The sequence below is a fragment of the Aquila chrysaetos genome, chromosome 12 (genome assembly GCF_900496995.4).
Source record: "Aquila chrysaetos chrysaetos chromosome 12, bAquChr1.4, whole genome shotgun sequence".
In the NCBI taxonomy this organism is placed as follows: Eukaryota; Metazoa; Chordata; class Aves; order Accipitriformes; family Accipitridae; genus Aquila; species Aquila chrysaetos.
Genome location: NC_044015.1, coordinates 15612872 through 15631915, shown reverse-complemented (window position 1 = coordinate 15631915; position 19044 = coordinate 15612872). Strand labels below are relative to the sequence as shown.

Here is a 19044-nt window from a genome sequence, read left to right as displayed (position 1 = left end):
GCATTTCTCAGCTGGAATGCAGCCTCATGCTAACATGGCAGTGTGGCTTTCCTGCTAGATCTGGCTGACAGCCACCCAGCTGACAGCACAGAGAAAGCCACTGTAAGTCTGGCTGGACCCTCTCTGAGTAAAGCAGCCTTCAGAAGTGGACACGTTGTTCCTTGTTCTCCATAAGCCTCCATTTTCCCTGGCATGATTGAATACCTATGTATTCACCTACTGCAAATGCGTATTCAAATGCATTTATGCCTGGAAAGGGAAGAGATTTTATCAAGGGGTGAGAAACTAGCATTTGCCATTCTGCGTCTGTGCTGATCACTATTAATCTGCTCCTGAAACAACATTCAACACGAGATCACATTTTGTGTGAAACAGCACTCTGCCAATTTCCCACGTAGCTATGATGAGTTACACCAGCCGGTGACTTGACCTGAAAGTGCACTCACCCCGGTTCTCTGGTTGCAGCTGGCTCTCGCCCCTGCACAGGCTGAGGCATCCTCAGGCCGACCAGAGGGGAGAGCTGGGCATCTCCAGTCCTGCAAGGCTGGGAGCTCACTCTGGGCCCCATCTCACTTCCAGACAGGTGTGTGCTGGGGCAGAGAACTTACTGCTGTTCTATAAAAAAAAAATCTGTCTGTGGCTTCCTTCTTCCTGTATATGAAAATCTCATGCTTAGCAAGCCCTTTAAAGTGATGCTGGCAGTTGGGAAGTAACCCTCTGAATAATGAGGCTGAAGGTTTCCCTTTCTGTATATTCTTATTTTTATTATTTTATTTTTCATGTTTTATTTCTACTCTGAGAACTGTGTATTCAGTGCTGCTGTGATTGTAATTATTTTTTTCTTTTTTTTCAAATTCTCAGCGAAACAGCAATTCTGCTCCAATGTTTTAAGCTTTTAAAAGCAGCAGGTCATTACCATTTACAGTTGCTTAAGTTTAAGAGCATATTTATTTATAAATATTTACCCAAAGGATAAAGAAACAAGAAACTGGGGATGTTTTCCCCAATATCCTATACTGACCTGATCAGGTAGTACCATGTAGTGAATTTACAGCAATTTTCCAGCTCTGTGAGTTCTCCTAGGTAAGGAAGCTGTCAATGAGCAGCTCCTAGTTTTCCCTTGTGCCAGCAAATACATGGGGGAAATGGGAAAGTATGAAGCATCCTGAAACTTTGTGGGTGTCTATATTGGTTGCTCTACCCTGCACCAGAGCTGACATTTATCCTCACCTACTTTGCTCTGCATAAGCTGTGTGTAGCTGAAAGCCTGGTCCAAGGACTGGATCAGTATGATCAAATAGTAATTGAGTTTTAATTATATTAACAAATTATGTACTATTTAGCAACAGTATGAAAAGTAGATAACAAAAGTGCCAGCAGACATTCTTTTTTGTAACAAAATTAACTATAAAAATGTTCTGCTTTGGACACTCTGAGCTAAAATAGCTCTGTCTGGAACCTAGCCTCTCCTGGAGGATATAGAGGAGGGTTTGGTCAGATTTCTACTTACTTGTTTGCAGAAATCTAGAAGAAATTGTTACCTGGAAAGCATCCTGTTATTTTTACGGTAACAGAGGATTTTTAGATTTTGGAATCTCAAAAGTTCCTATATTAGCCTTTATTTTGCCCTGTTGTTAGTCACTATCTTTATAGAGGGTAGTGATTAACTTTGACTTAAAAGCAAGAATCATTATTCTGGGTTGCATTTGAGAAATGTGATGAAGCTTTAAAACCAGTCAGAACAGTGCAGAAGAAAATCTGTATGGAAGACTACACTTGCTGTGAAGAGGATGCGACAAGATTTTTAGATCAGTTTAGTTGGTACCACAAGATTTTTAAATCATAGGCATCTGGGTACTAAATCATGCAGCTGCATTGTCTTTTGCATGAATAGGCTATCATCTTTTAGAGGAGTAGTGGTTACTCTCTCTGTTTTCTCATGTCTTTGTGATTGATTAGCAAGAGTTTACATGCTCAGGGACTTCTTTTCCTTAACATGCATGTAACCTTTGAATATTTTCAACCATCGATGTAATATGCAGAGCTTCCTGATTAATCAAGTTGCTGGTTTTAAAAATACACATTTTTTAAACAAATCTTTTGTGAAGCAGACTCAGATGCACGTGAAATTATCCTCATCTACAGCCAAACTCAATTTGGACTGGAATGCTCTCAGAGTGTGATAACAGCGTTTTGTGCTCTTTGGAATTTAGGATCATTTTAGAGAGACAGATTGAGAGCTCCAGCGATTCTTTTTCTGAAACCATTTTGAGGTTAGATCCTCTCTAGATAGAGACTTCCATTTGGGTTGTTTACTTTGCCGCAGTGACCCTTTGCTCAGTCATTACGAGGCTGTTTTTTCATCAGCTCCTGGATAAATTGAACTTCTTCTCTGCTAGTTCATTAGTTACTACAATACCATTTTCATGGCCACAAAAGACATCCTTCATTTTCTAGGCACACATTTTGTGAAATACTGAGACATTACTTTTGCTCCTGTTTTCTTTATCCATTTTTCCTAACCAGATTTTAGGCAGTAGTTAAATGCTGATGCTCTCAAGAAATGTTGCAAGTACTCAAGAGGTAAGACAAAAACATTACTAAGCAATTACTCTTTGATGCTTAATTGTTGCCCTTTTTGCAATACCATGTTGAGAACCACTTGAAAAATGTAGTGATGGTAAGCCTTCCGTGTTATTTTGTTTCTTGATGCATGAGGCCTTATGGCACACAATGTTAGGTCTTGTTGGGAGCAGGCTGGGATGTTCATGGGCAATAGGTCTGTAAATGGATACTAAAGGACAGTTGTTTTGGGCTTATCTAGCAGGAGCAAGGAGATATAGTGCAAAGAAGGGAACAGTCAATGATCAAAGGGATGAAACTAGAACTAGGGGGTCGCTTGATAAAAGCAATAGGAGACCAGTTAAAACAGAATAGAAGCAAGCAGGTGGTGAATATCTGGAACTTGCTTCCACAGAAGGCTATGGAGATGGGGCAGTCACTGAGTTCAAAAAGACATTAAACAAATTCATGGACAACAGATCCACAAATAGATGCTGAAAAGGATGAATATCCTCTAACATCCCTAATGTAGCAGTTGTGAATGCTGAGTAACCATGAGGGGAATGGAGCATGAAAGCTGTTGGTTTCTTGTGCTTTCCCTACTTAGCTATTTCTGCCACCACTGGAGACAGACTACCGGGCTAGATGAGGCATTGCTTGGACCCACTGTGGCATTTTGTATGTCCTTATAAATTTTATTTATTGCTCAGACCACTGCACAATTGGGATTTAAAGCATTTACCCCTGAAAAGCCTACAAGTAAGGACCTTGTATGTGCACAAGATTTTGCTAGACTTAGACCCTATACTTTATTTGGTTAAATAGTGCCATGAACATTTACACAGCTATATTAATAATCACATCCAGTTAGTGCTGTCAGCTGAGTCAAAGTAGAGATTTTAAGTGCCAAGGACGCAGAACATCTCTTTCTAATTTTACCCTGGCTCAAAGTATGTTTAGAAGATGAGGTATAGATAAAATCAGATAAGCAAAATTATTTAGTATTCTGTCACTTGTAAAATGTTTATCAGTTAAAAATAAAAGAAGTGAGAAAAATAAGTTAATCTTTTACAAGAAACAAAACCACATCTAATGGCTGGATTAGGAGCCTATGTTTAATAAGTGACAAGAGATGATTACAAATGGTCCACACTGGCTGTTGACAGACATCCTGTTTTTGGCAGTTTGTGCATACTTCACGAAGAGATGCTACCTGCAGAGGTAGCGAATCTCCATGTGTTGTCTTAGCTGTAGCTAATTAGCTGGAAGATGGGTAGAAAAACATGAATGACTAAACTGAGTACTGGAGCTGTTTGGACATGTTCCAGCTGACTGGTTTTCTGGTAGAAAATGCTGATTCTTCCGAATGAAAACATTTTGCTAGAATATGTAGTCTCAATGAGACTGTAATTTGTGCTCCATCTGGACTGTTCTCACTTTTCCAGGCTCTTTGGCAGTTGGCTGGGCAGATGGTATAGAGGTCAGCTCTCTGCCTCTTCCTCTGCTGGATTTGCAGTGCCTCCTGGCTAGTCTTGGCACCTGGCTCGTTGAGCTCTCCCACCCTGGGGGCATGCAGCCAGTGACCACATCCATTCTTACAGCCTCGTCAGCTGACCATGTTGGCTGTCCAAGTCTACGATTCCAGATGATATTTTTTCATATGTTTGAAATATTTTACAGGTTGGATAGAAAGTCTTCCAGGCAGCTCCATTAATACACAAAGACACTGGAGGCAAGAGGATCCCTTAGAGAAAATACCACAGATGCATTTTTTTCTTCTGCAAGAAAAACTTCAATAGCTTCCTGATTATTGATTTTTAAATCAGGAAGGATCTTCAGTATTTTTCTAAATTCTTTCCAGCTGACACTGGGCTATTCCTCTCCTTAGCAATGAAATAAAATCTAATGGCATATGCTAAGCTTCACCTTTGATTTGTTTATGAAATGGCATTTGTTGCACAAAGGATGCTGAGACAGGTTCATACACATGAAAATTTATAGTAGGTTTCATAGCTTATGGCATACCTAAAAATCTAATGATGCATGTTACTTTTGGAGAGACAGAGGCAGAAAAGGGAAAGGGAAAAGTCTCAGTAGCCATCTGAGAAGAGGAAAAAGCACTGCCACAGCACCTCAGGTTAGAGGTCTCAAGAGCTGCAAGTGCGGTGTAGGCTACAGCATTGCAAATGGAGGTCCTTAGCCTTACAAGCAGTAAGGCACCTTGCAACAGACTGCTTGCTACATTTTCTCTTTGCCAAGTAGTTGGAGGTCTGTTCATCTCTTTCAGTATCTCATTTGTTATCAAGCACTCCCTTTAAAATTCACAGGATTGTGCCTGCCTAAAGGCATGTCATAAGTTTGGATGATTTTGTAACAGTTTGGTAGTTCCTCAATCAAAAATATCACTTTAGCTATTTTCCCAGTTTTGCAGCTGTGAGTATAGCTGGAGTGACAGAGCAGGAACAAAAACTGTGTGTTCCTCTTAATCAGAAAACATTTCTTTATTTCAGTTATAGTATTTGTATCTTTTCTTGGCTCTGAGGTGTACAGGTTCTCCATCAGAGAGATTTATTCTGTGCTTGGCAATTTATATCTTTGTGTCATGGATGTTGACAAGGCAATAAAAATGTCGAGCTCAGCAAGTCATATTCCAGGAAGAAATGTCAGCCATGGACTTGTCCTTCCTGGCAGTCAAGACAAGATATTACCTCAAGGAGAAACAGAGAAGTCACTTATGTTTTTTTATCACAGTGCAAGGACTAACTTACCCTGATGGTGAGAAGTTTGTATTCATCTTTGTCTTTTCTGTATGAAAACTGCTGTACTAATAAGGAAGGAAGAAGAAAAATGAGGCAATTGCTAGACAATTAATTCTTGCAAAAGAGAAAAAAATATGTTTACAGAAGAATGTTTATGTTGTGGGACAGAACAACCATTAGTGACTTTAAACATGAGCCATCTCAGTCTCTGTTAACTCCCAGATGTCCCTACTGGCAGATGCCGGCTGTCCCTCAGCCCTACCACTTCTGCATCCTTAAAAGGGATATGGAGTGATGTGGTTTCACCTTACCCTTAAACAGATCAAATGGTGATTTGCTTCTGCAGGGAACGGTCTTGCTGTTTCCCCATGTTCTGGGTCTAGCCCTCATGTGACCTTTGGGTGCAATTCAGCTAGCTATTCCAGTGCAGAACTAGTGTTTTTTTTCACTCGCCCTGTCACTATATCTGACATAAGAGAAATAACAGGAAGAGGCTGCAGGGTAAAACTCCTGTCAGTGCTTCTTTGTGTGTTTGTTACACTGGCGAGGCTGCATGGCATTATACCCTAAGGAACGTGTAGATTACTCCTTTGCAAATCCCGTGCCTGGAGTTTGGGACACCTGCAAAAGGATTATCTGAGGGATAGAAGTTTAGGAGGAAAAATAGGTATTTCGTGGATGAAATGACTTCTCCTTTTTAGTGATATTTGATGAAATAAGAATGAAGCCAGTTTTTAGAAGTGTGTGTTGTAACAATATAAAAAACAGGGTTGGGTTGAAAGATTGGAGATGGTCCCATGGCACAATGTTTAATCTGCATCTGGAATCATGCCTTTTCCCTTTTTTCCCTTGGGACTGTAACTATTTAAAAAAAAAAAAAAAAGTCCAGCACAGCAGCTAGATGAAGCAAGACATTTAAAAAAACTTCCCCCCTCCCGCCCCGTGAAACACTTCCTTTTAACCCTGAACTGATGGGCATTGGAGAAGCAAGTTATTATTCCTTTCCTTTACAAGGAGAACACACCAGTCTTTCCCTATTTCTGATCAGCAGATTTCACCAAGGATATACATGACATAAAATACTCTTTTTGTTTTTTTACATTACATTATATGCACTAGCAAAATATACTTGCATAGTTCAGAGTATTTGTGAGATGGCCAGGTTTTAATCTTCAAATAAAAATATGCCTGTGCTTTCCAATTTATTTGTCCTATTTATTGAGACTTTTTTTAAGATAACAAACTACTTCTCAAAAATAAAGCAACAAATGAGGAATACCATGGCAGGAATCCCAGTGCAGTGCAGCCTATACAGATGCTCAAAGAAAGGCTGTCAGCCTTAAGCTTAAGTTAAGGAGAGGGCTCAGTAAGGAAGGCTGATAGTGCTTTTAAATGGATCACTGCTGGCCAGCAAAGCTGCAATAGCGGCAGGTGTTGGTGATGACTTATGCTGCATTTTAGTTGGGGATAGTGCTAAGGTCTGTAAATATTATTGCTGAACTTTGCATGGCCCAAAAACTTGGTCCAATAAGGTATGAATGTTTTTGTATATATATATTTTATGGGCTGTCTTGATGGGCTGAATACTACAGTCAAGATTGTGGAGATGTTTCAAAAAAATAGGTGCTTTAACATTACATCTTGTCAATGGCACAGGGTTTGTGGTTGCAATGAGGCCTGCCGTGGTCAAGTTTCAGTGACAGTGGCTTAGTTTTAGTACTAGTATGTATTATTATACACAAGGCACAGCAAGTTTTTGTTTTGGAGTTGTTTGTTAAAAATATAAGCAATCCATTTCTGCAGTGACATTCCAGTTCTGAAGTTCTCATATTCCTTTAGTCCCTGGGAAGGGACAGGAGATGCACGAGCTCCAAGAGGCAAGCACATCTTACATTTTTAGAAGGTACTTTGGAGAATGCATTAGCATTTTGGTTACATGCATTCCAAAGTTAAAAGAGAGATAAGCAGTTTCACTACAGGAAGATGTTAAAATAATCCAATCTCATATTGCAAAAGTGGAAAACAAACTTCCCAGTATGATATTTAAAAGCTCTGAAGGCTGCTTGTATTAAATGATCCTATCTCTTGCAGTGCAATATCAAAAGAATCAACCTTCTCAGGACCAGAGGTAGATTTAAAAAAGCAGAGAAAGGATGGCTGCCAGAGCTCCTTTTCCAGCAAAGGTGCTTTTTGCAAGTTCACTGGGGAAGAAGCAAGGAATAATAACAGGAGTGTTGATCTACCTTCCTACTCTCCAAATAAATTCTAAGAATGACCTGAAAAATATTGCTTCTCTAACCTTGCAATGCATGTGCTATTGCTTCTCCAGGCTCTCTCTGGCAATGAAAGAGTTGCTGGAACAGGAATAAGATCAACTCCTTATCTGGAATTTTTTTTACTAGAAATAGATTGTTAAAAGAACAACTCAAGACCATATTTGCTGCCCAAGATTTTGTAGAAATGCCAGCTTGGTGGGGTATGTGTGTGTCTGAATGTTGTAAGAATATGCTCAATCCTCTAGAATTTTTGCTTACTAATTTTAAAAAGGAAAGATGTGCCTCAGAAGGTAAATAATCTCAACAACTATTTGCAGCCATTCCCACAAGGAAAGTTTTCAGTGCCTACAAGAATGTAAACAGTGCTATATAATTTGGTTTCCACTGATTATATATTTTGACTTGGCTTTGGTAGTATAAACACTGGGGTTTTGGTTGGTTTGCTGTAAATAGATGTCATGGGGATGCTGAGAATTCAAAGATGCATTATTTCTGTCATGTGTTATTTTCTTCTCATTGTGTAAGATAGCTAACAACCAAACCTATTTTATTGTATAGCTTTGCTACTTAGAGTTATTATATATTAGTGCTGAAGTTGCTTAAGGAGCCTAGAAAGGACCTTCTCCTAACAGGAGCCAGTCTCAAGAACCAGGCTTCCAGTTCTCAGAAAAGTATATGTGTTGTCTCATTTCCAAAACATTTGTCTTCCATTTCCCTCATAATTGCACAGTACTTTCAGAAGACATTCTGTGTCCTGAATCTCATCTCTTCTCATAACTAGACAGAATAGGCTTTATAAAAGTCTCTTTCAGTGTGATATTGTTTGAATAACAGCCCTCTAATACTGGAACAATTTTGAAGACTAAATGCGTTGTTTAGCCTAGTTTATTTTTTGGATAGTTATTTAAGATGGTAAGTTAATACACTTTTGTGCAAAATCATCATGTTCACCAGAAGAATTAGATGATCCCACTTAATATCTGTATAGTTTATCTGTAAACAGGGGAAGCAAATGAAGAATTATTAGGAGGCATTGGCTTGTTTTCTTCATGCAACTCTAGGCTCAGTGCCAGAGAGGTCTTCCTACCCAAAACCCAGTAAAGCGTTCTTGGACATGAAGTGCATGATGGTGGCTGTTTTGAGAGAAAAAAGAATTCTTTGCTTTTGGTGTGTGAGCTCAGAAATTCAGAAGCATCAGGTGGGCAAGGGAAGAAGGAGACATTTTTAGGCTGCATTCAAAAAAAATAGCAATAAGCCACATTCAAGGAACTGGCCACCAAGGAAATGGATTTTAAAAAAAGAAAAAAAACAAACAAAAAACCCCAAGAAAAGGACACAATGCTTTCCAGGCAGGAGGTGCTTTTCTGTACAGGAGGAGGCTGGCAAGGGTGGATGTGGTGGAAATTCTTCTGTCTTAATGAGAGTAAATACTCACAGTTCAGCATTGTCTAGGGTGAGAATCATTTGTACTCCTAATGACAAATAAAAGCATATTGAGGAACTAGGTGGGCTTTGCCATTTCTGGGAGAACAACCTCCCAGGAACGTCCCCACTGTGCTGGGCAGGGCCAGCTGGGGCTCTGCCCACCTGCGTGCGGGCACAGCTGCCTAACTTCCTCTCATGTCTGAGGCTGTGGAGGTAGGCCAACAGGCCTCTGAGGCCTGGCCCCTCACTGCAGCTGACCCCCTGGCCATCCCAGCCCTCCCAGCTTGCTTCCCTCCTGGGACAGGGATGGCTGCAGAGGGTAGGGCCCTGCTGCTGCCCCGGCTTGTCCCCCTATGCAGGCTGTGGGGGAAGGCCTGCATCAGGGGGGGAAAAATTTGTAGCTGTAATAATATTCCGACTTTAGCCATTTAAAACTTCTACAGACGAACAACACGGGGAAGGATAGGAATGTGCATTTTGGGCAGGAAGAAGTACAATTTATTCCTGCATGAGAAGTCAAAAACAGAGTGCATGGGGTACTGCACAGGTACAGGCTCCATTGCCAGGCCTCTACTGGAGGGGCTACTCTCCTGCTGAAATATCTTCAGGGAGGTTACTCTTATTTGCCAATATATATTAACGTTACCTTAATGCTTGTGGATTGAACATAGAGCCCTAACAAATGATCATTGCTGTAGGGGTATTGAGCTGCTAAATGCAAGCCATTCACAGATACTTTTGATGACTGTAGTGAATTTATTCTGCATAGGCCATCTTAGTACAACCCTCTACTTGCTGTCTAATTGCAGTTATATTATTTGTGTAGCTAGAAAAGAAATGTGCTTACTCTTTTAGCTTTCAGAGAATGCGTCAGCGGACTTGTTTAACCCATACAATATAACATTTTTTTTTCCTGTTTGTGGTTTCCTGGCTTTACCTTACTAATCAAGGTGTAAACATTTGACATATTTCCAGGCAAACTTATATGATAAGTCTTATATTACATAAAATAGTATTTTACATTATTGACCAAAATATTTATTTAATCCTCAATTCATAGGAATGAGGGTGAAAGTCTTTCACAGAAAGACACAGTCAGGGTTTGAGTGACTTCCTCTAGCATGAATGTTAACTTATGACTAGCTTTACTAGCAAACTCATGACAAAAACATGGAACTACTGCAGTCCTATAAAAGTCTGTGAAAAAAGTCCATGAAATCTAGCTGAAGAACAGGGAATTCATTCTCTGGATGGCTGCAGTGGTTCCTGCCTTCAGCTGTCTGCCTGCTGCAGGGAGGAGAGCTCAGCTGCCAGAACCTAAGACCCTATCAAGTTTTGCAGCGTATCCTATTAAGATAAACTAAAATTGCTGTTTTATGCTGTGGAGTCTCAGCAGTTATTTCATTATCAGCTGAATCATTCCTGCAATAGGAAAGGAAACCTCAAAGAATAGGGTAGGTAGCTGGATAAAAACTGTCCCTTCCTGTACTAGGGGAAAGATTAAAATTGGAGATAATTCAATTTGAGAACATAACTGCAAAACACAAGAATGGTAATAGAGAAACGTGGGAGGGAGAAGAAGGAAAAGAGGCATTGAGAAGGTCAGGAAAGATACTGGGTATCACATAGCTTGCAGGATGCCATGACTTCTTGTTTTCAAGTATGTGTATATTTAGAGAGGAATAGCAAACAGGAGGCTTTTGGACTGTTAAATTTGGCAAGCAGTTCCTTTGAGGATGAATTGGTTAGTTTTATAATGCCTATGCTTACGGCTGGGATTTGCTACATAGTACTGAAATGTACATTGTAGAAGGAGGGCTGTAGGGATTAGTATGACCTTGCAAAGCAATTTCTTTTTTCTCTTGACAGGAGTATTTTTCCTTCCTTTTGGTAGTGAAAAGAAAACTTAAGGAATAGGTGCAGTGCTTGTGAACTGCACCAAATACTACTGAAGTTGGGACTAATACTGACTTATGTAAAAGATAAGCAGGAAAAGGTATACAAAATTCTGCTTGCCCATTTTGTATGGCTTGGACAACTCACACTGTATGTGAGATAGTTCCTCTGCATACAATACATTGAACTGAGCTGAAACTGCAATAAATCTGAAAAAGCTGCAGTACAAACTGAATGTACTAAACCACAAAATTTATGAAAAACAGTCTTATCTCATGTTCTATTGTAGGTTCAGACTGTTTCCTAGCCTGCTGCCAGAATTTAGTCATCAAGGTGTTTTTTAAGGACTAATAGAATTTGGAAAGAAAATATTTGCATAGGCATCAGATGCGCTTTTTGTTCCTTTCTCTTTCTTAAATTGATATTGAGGATGTGCCACTATTACTGAAACTTAATACACCATTTTTGGACAAAAGTATCCTACTCTTCAGCAAGACATATTGTAGCAGTTACATGTAATGAGAAAATGACTTCATTACCAGTCAATACTAACATAGCATTGTGCACGATGGTTAGTTAATTGCTAAACTCCAATCTTTCAGCAATGGGCTTCTCCTGGTGAAATGATTTCTTATGCTACCTTGTGAGGTTAGTTATCTGTTACTAGTTTGGGAAGGTTTATATTTTTCACTTTGCCTCCCAGACCTAAGCTTCCAGCTTTGTGTGTAAGCATGCAAATAAATGGCTGGAACTTAAGAGTTCCAAATATTTAATTAAATCCTTGTGCAGTTGTGATTCAGGCTTCTAAACTAAAGTTCATGGGAGCTAATAAAATGCAGGTCATACAACTATGTGCATAAACACAGACAAGAATCTAACTTTTGGCACCTGGTTTTTGAAGAAGTTTGGCACAGATTTTTCTGAGGTGCAGTGCATAAGCCATTGCTACTTGACAGCTTCTCCAGAAAGTAACTGTTATATCTGTCCTGTGATGCACCTTCTATTAAGAAAACAAGGACAGGCTCAGATCATCACATTTTAATCTCCTCCTCTGTATTTCCTCTGAACTCAGAAGGAATTTGGCCAGGGCTCTCCACTGGTCCATCTTTACTGGAAATTTGTGCTGAATTAATTGGCAGACTCTGTAATGTTTTTCTACTTTTGCCAATAGTGATTACAAATCAGTGCAATAGCAACCTGGAGATGACAACTGCTCAGTTGCTTAAAAAGAATAGCTGTTCTCCTGGGCATATAGACTGCAAGCAGAAAGTTCTGTTTTTGTTAATGATCCTTAATGGAATGGCTGTTTCAGGTTTCTCTAGTTCTCTAATTATGGTGTTATATCAAGGGGTTTTGCAAATTCAAGTTTAACACCATGTTTTCTTTGCATGCGAACGATAAGTACTTGCAAACGAAATGCAGAGCTTCAAACTAGACAAAATGATGGTTTAGAGAACACTATAGAGAAGAAATACCAGGAAAATTATGCCATACTTTTGGAGGGAGATACTCACATCTGAAATTAGCCATATAGGTAGTTTGAATAAGGGTAGCCTAACTTGGAACAAGTAGCAGTTCCTGCTCCAATGCAGATAGGGTTTAACAGCTCATTTAGCAGCTGCTGCTGCTGATTCCAATCTTGAATCCTTACTGGTTTGGGGTTGTCCTAAATGGTAAACAGGTGATGTGGTAACTGCTAATTGAGCAATTAACTGCTATTATATAGAGATGTTAAAGTTTCAGGAGGCTTTGAGTGGAGGTTGGGCATACAGTTGGGGAGGGAGGGGTGGGTGGAGGTGTTTTGTACATTTTAATGTGAAGACTTTATTTTGTTAAAGGTACTTATGTAAAATATATAGATGAGTGATTTATGAAGTGAAAGCTATGCTGAATTACCCTTCTAATTCACTAACAGGATACTTGCACCAAGTCATCTGAGCAGCTGAGGCTAGAACATTCCTATAGCAAGTTCCTCCAGTACAGATGGCTGGATATACAACTTGCAAGTGAGTTTAGTGGGATTCTAGACCCACAGTTTTAAGTGAATATGTTGAGTAATAAAATATGTTTTAAAAAAAATGTTGAGTAATAAAAGTATGTTTTAAGTAAATATGTTGATTAAATAATCAAATGATCACTCATTTTATCAGAAGTTCACTGCAACGTGGGCTTGAACCCCTTCAGGGAGAGGAAAGACCAGAACCTGGGTTCCTTACATCCTGGGTAAATGTCACCTCACTTACCTTTGACAGTAGCTGTATTTTAAAAAGAAGATTGTGAACTCTGTTCAGCCCATTAAAGGGACATGGTTCAGAGCAGTAAAGTCTAAATGAACACTGTGATGATGTTGGAGGTATTACAGTGACTAGAAGCACTGCTTCTCAGAAGTTTGTACTTTTGTTTGCAGGCAGGAATCACCTTGGTCTGCCTATATGCCAAGCTGTTTGGAAGGGACGTTACTGTAGCTGCCTTGAGCTCAGTGGTGTGCTAGACCTGCCCGCAAGGCCAGGAGTCTGTTTTCAGGGTATTTGCTGTACAACTTGTGAGTATCTTGTAGCACAGGCAAGAGCTTGTGTCTGCTTTAGTAATGAGCCTGTCAAGCTTGTTTCTGCTTGCAAAGTACTCTAAGGACAACCTGTAGGTTCAATACAAGGCGAAGGTATGTCCAGGCAGAGTATGCAAAAGCTATTATGTCTCTTATTAATTCTGTTTCTTCTTTGTAATTTCTTTTAGGATTTGATTGTAATAATTCCCATAACTGCTGGGAAATAAACTTGGGGAGCAGGGGTGTAGATTTGAACTGCTACCAGGGAGACAGAATGTACTCACTGTTCAGTAACTTATTAAAGCTAGTAAGCTCAGCAGCGCTCATGGAGCTGATGCTTAGAGTATGACTAGCAGGATTTCCCAGCACTACACAGGGATGTGTGTATGTACTCTTCTGTTCTTTTTTTCTGTTTTAAACTCAACTTTGTGCTTTTTCTGGGGAAAGACTTTTTAGCCAATTTCTACATTTGTTGCCTTCTGCTATCTGTGTGCCCTGCACCCAGGGATATTCAGCAGAGAGCAATGCTACTAGATCTGAGCCCAGACCTGCTCTGGTAGCTTCCATAAGCATTTCCTTTGCTCTTTGGCACTTAGTGAGCGGCAATGGCTGCTTATCTATGAAATACCTTATGTCACTGCAGCTGTTTCCTTGGACAGGTATGTGACCCTGTTAGAAATAATAATAATAGAAAAAATAGGCAAAAAGTTGGTGCTTCATTTTTTTTCATCTAATTTGCTTTTGAAATCCAATGCAGAGCCTGAAAGTTTCTCATTTAAGAACTGTAGCATTTTGATCACATCATAGTCTATATGAAGTGATGTCCAACATGTAAAATACAACACGTACTTTAGAATGAATTAGGGATGGTTTTGCTACCAACAATGCTAAATGCATCAAAAGGAAGTGGGAAAGTTATTTTGTTGTATGATCTGTTATTTCTGCAACTACTTTGCATGATATAGCTATGCAAGTGTCTGCCTGTGTGAAGAATGCCATTAATATACCTGTTCCTTACATTTGCAGCTCTGCTTTCCATACTTGATTATCTTCAAATTTGTGCATCACAACAAGTTGGTGTTTCCACTGAAAAATGTCACATGTATATGAAAAGTGTGATACCTGTAAATTTGTACAAGTGATGTTATGTGTTCTTTACAAACCAGTAGAGTTTCTTTCTTTCCTCCTTCTTGTTTAATGTTTTCATTTTGTAGCCATAAAGAGAGAGGGAAGAGAGAAAGAGCAGGTTACATCACAGGTTTCCTTGCATAAAATTAGGCTGTGAAGGACTTTAAAAATCCTTTTACAAATTAATGGGTTAAAAAAGAGTCACTGGGATATGCTATTTAGAAGTATGAGGGCTTTTAGTAATGAAAAATCACTGGTGAAAATGCTGAGATTGTCACTGTGTGTTTCTTGAAGAAAGTGAATATCAGAGCATGTTTCCTTACTTCCATCTGAAATATTCTCTTGAAAACAGTTATAGAAAGTGGGTGTAGAATAAATGTTTTTGATATTGCAAATGTATTCAAAAGAATGTTACGTATTCATTTTATGTCACAGAAACCTACCCAGGCTTAATGAATTACCCTTTCTTGCTAACCTTCCTTGAAGTAATTTGGCACTTGTTTTATTAGTTAAGGTTTTGCATAATTAAGGTTTTTGTTATATTGCTACTATGTCAGAGAAGATAGTATCTGAAAAGAAAAACAGGGCAAAAACGTGAGTGTCACAGAGAATTAATGGTCCAGTTATAAATCTGCAAGCAAATTTGAACAGTCTGTTCTAAAATATGTTGTACTTCTGGCATGGAAAGACAGAAAACCTGTATTGTTAAGCTGGAGGAAGTTATGTGTTTGTGTGTATGGTGTGTGGGGGGTTTGTGCATTTTAAATCTGGCCAGATCTCTATGTGGTCTGAAGTCAGTACAGCTTTGCTGATCAGGACCAGGCTAATGTGGAGCTAATTGTTGGCTTTAATGTTATGTTGGAGATCAGGCTTGATATTCCCATCCTGTCTTGTATGCGTGAATTTGTGCAAAGTTTGTTTCATGAACTGCCTTTAATTTCTTAATTTATAACATAATCCCAAAATATACTTAATCTACAAGGAATCCAGATTTAGATGACTAGTAACTGTTAGTACTGTGTCTTGGGTCAAGGTGGCTAAAACCTATCCATCTCTAAATATGTCTTTCTGAATTTCTCTCTTTTTGAGAGATGGGATCATTCACCTTTTTAAAACAAATCTTCCTTTTCTAAAATATCTTCAAAATTTTTTCACACTTTCTTTCCAGAAGCTAGAAAGAAAACATGTAGTTTAAAATGTAACAAAAAAATCAATCATTTAGAAAAAAACCACTTGCCTTATTTCAGTTTTACTATGGGTTTGGTGTACTAATAGGACACATATTGTAGCTTGGGCATAGTAAGAAAGGACTAACCTTTCCCACCACTTATTCCTCCTAAGGGGATTCCTAGGCAGGGGAAGGTAAGGTGTGCTGTCATGTTTTGCTGCTCAGGCCCATGATCTGAGTGGAGACAGCTGTGCTGCTGGGGCCTGTTACACTGGGGAAGGTAGACAAAAGTTTCCACAGCAGAGTATTTCCTGAGGTAGCAATGTTGGTGGAACATGGGGTGTAATTTTACATCGTTACTCCTGTATTGCTTTACAGTTTATTGTGGAGGCTTCTGTTTTGTTTGCCTGCTGTTAGCTTCTGGTTCCTTTCCTTGATAAAAAGTTATCTGTATGAGCCAGGCTTTTGTATCTCACCAGGTAGAAAGCGCTCTTTCTTCTGTAGCCCAGGCTTCAGGGGGGACAATAAAAATGCCAAACAGAAAACCTGAGAGGGATCACATGGATGGTCTTCTGAAGATGCAACTGAATAAATGTTTGTGATAGAGGTACTTCTCTAAATGTGGTGTGCTCTTTCCAAGCATACCAGGAGGAAGTGTGCCTCGTTGACTGGGGACATTCCTGGTTCTATCGAGAGATGGAAGAATGAATAAACAGAACACTTATTTAAACAGACAAAAAGAAAAAAAGCAAAAAGATCACCTCCTGCGTACCAGAAGCAATGCTGTTTGCTTTGATCCTTTATTTGCACAGTAGGTAGTCATTTTAATCTCTCTGATTCCAATTATAGTGGCAAGTACATGTTGCCCATTTCACTTTTGTTGTTGGGTTTTCTGTTCCAAGGATTGTAGTCCATGTAGGATTGCCTGGAAATGCTAAGTTTGTTCTTGATGTAAATTCATTGCTGTCAGTTGCTTTTGAGTAGGGTTTTGGCCCATATCTGATGGAAGAGAAAGAACAGCACAGTGGTGTGCTGTGTGATGAGGAAATGAGTAGGGCAATCGTTACATCTCATCTAAGCATCTGGCAGAGGATTCTTGTACTTCAGCATGCCTGTCTGTTTCTTCAAACTTGTGCACTTAAGCATGAGGACGGACTTTTTTCAATTACACTTCTAATCTGATCTGTGCTGTTGGATCACTTCCAGAGTATGCTATATCTGTGTAGTAATGGTGCTCTTTTTTTTCCCCACTTATGGCATCACTTTCCTTTTATTTTCATGGAAAGACTTAATGACATAGAGGAGTTGAAGCTTAATATACAACCATTCAGCAGATCCATATGATAAATAATAGAACATTTTACTTACAGCAAATATCACTTGGAGATATGTGGCAGTTAGAGATGTAGCTGATGAACTTCAACTTTCTTGTCTTTCCTTCCCTTCTTGGTCTCTAAACCTGCTAATAAGCTTTTAAAAACAAGCATAGTATGTTTGGTTTCCTTTCTTATTCCAATTCTCTTGCATAAACACATCCGCAAACTAAAGGCAAAATTCATATGGATGTCTTAGTTGCATACTTGCATTCTTTTCAGAAATGAAAGTTTTTGCTCAGCCAAACACTTCAGTTGCCCTGGCTACAAGTACTTTGTGTATTAATGTTTTCTCCTTATCAGAACTTGCCAGTACCTTTCTATGGAACAAGAAAATGACAATCATAGAATCATTTAGGTTGGAAAAGACCTTCAAAATCATCGAGTCCAATCATCACCCATGCCCACTAAACCATGTCCTGAAGTACCCTGTCCACTCGCTTTTTGAATATCTCCAGGGATGGTGACTCAATCACTTCCCTGGGTAGCCCATTCCAATGTCTGACAACCCTCTCAGTAAAGAAATTTTTCCTAATATCTAACCTAAATCTCATTTGCCACAACTTGAGGCCATTTCCTCTCGTCCTATGTCCAGCCACCTGACAGAAGACACCAGCATCCACCTCACTACAACCCCCCTTCAGGTAGTTGTAGAGAGCTATAAGGTCTTCCCTCAGCCTCCCCTGCTCTAAACTAAACAGCCTCAGCTCCCTCAGCTGCTCCTCATAAGACTTGTGCTGCAGGCCCCTCACCAACTTGGTTGCCCTTCTCTGGACACACTCCAGCACCTCAATGTCTTTCCTGTAGTGAGGGGCCCAAAACTGAACACAGTACTCGAGGTGTGGCCTCACCAGTGCCGAGTACAAGGGAACAATCACCTCCCTGCATGTGCTGGCCACACTATTTCTGATACATGCTAGGATGCCGTTGGCCACCTTGGCCACCTGGGCACACTGCTGGCTCATATTCAGCCGGCTGTCAACCAGCACCCCCAGGTCTTTTTCTGCCAGGCAGCTTTCTAGCCACTCTTCCCAAGCCTGTAGCACTGCATGGGGTTGCCATGACCGAAGTGCAGGACCCAGCACTTGGCCTTGTTGAACTTCATACGATTGGCCTCAGCCCATCGATCCAGCCTGTCCAGATCTCTCTGTAAAGCCTTCCTACCCTGAAGCAGATCGACCCTGCCTCCCAACTTGGTGTCATCTGCAAACTTGCTGAGGGTGCACTCGATCCCCTCGTCCAAATCATTGATAAAGCTATTAAACAGAACGGGGCCTAACACTGAGCCCTGGGGAATACCACTTGTGACCTGCCGCCAACTGGATTTCACCCCATTCACCACTACCCTCTGGGCTCGGCCATCCAGCCAGGTTTTCACCCAGTGAAGAGTACACTTGTCCAAGCCATGAGACACCAGTTTCTCAAGGAGTATGCCATGAGAGACAGTGTCAAAGGCCTTGCTGAAGTCCAGGTAGATAACATCCACAGCCTTTCCCTCATCCACTAGGCAGGTCACCTGGTCATAGAAGGAGATCAGGTTGGTCAAGCAGGACCTGCCTTTCGTAAACCCATGCTGACTGGGCCTGATCCCCTGCTTGTCCTGGACTTGCCATGTGAGTGCTCTCAAGACAAACTGTTCCATAATCTTCCCTGGTACTAAGGTCAGGCTAACAGGCCTGTAGTTCCCCGGATCCTCCCTCTGACCCTTCTTGTAAATGGGAGTCACACTGGCAAGCCTCCAGTCCTCTGGGACCTCCCCTGTTGACCAGGAACACTGATAGATGATAGAGAGTGGCTTGGCAAGGACCTCCGCCAGTTCCCTCAGTACTCTTGGATGGATCCCATCAGGTCCCATAGATTTCTGAGTGTCCAGATGGCGTAGTAGGTCCCTAACTAATTCCTCCTGGATTAA

The 19044-nt window shown here is 40.3% G+C and overlaps 1 long non-coding RNA gene across 1 annotated transcript; it reads right to left on the bottom strand.

Moving 5' to 3' along the window:
• Positions 1-315: 315 nt before the first annotated feature.
• Positions 316-17609, bottom strand: LOC115349508. Its single transcript, XR_003926124.1, has 3 exons — positions 17473-17609; positions 1209-1213; positions 316-326 (listed from the first exon to the last, which is right to left on the bottom strand). It is a non-coding gene; the product is annotated as an uncharacterized LOC115349508 (long non-coding RNA).
• Positions 17610-19044: the final 1435 nt, after the last annotated feature.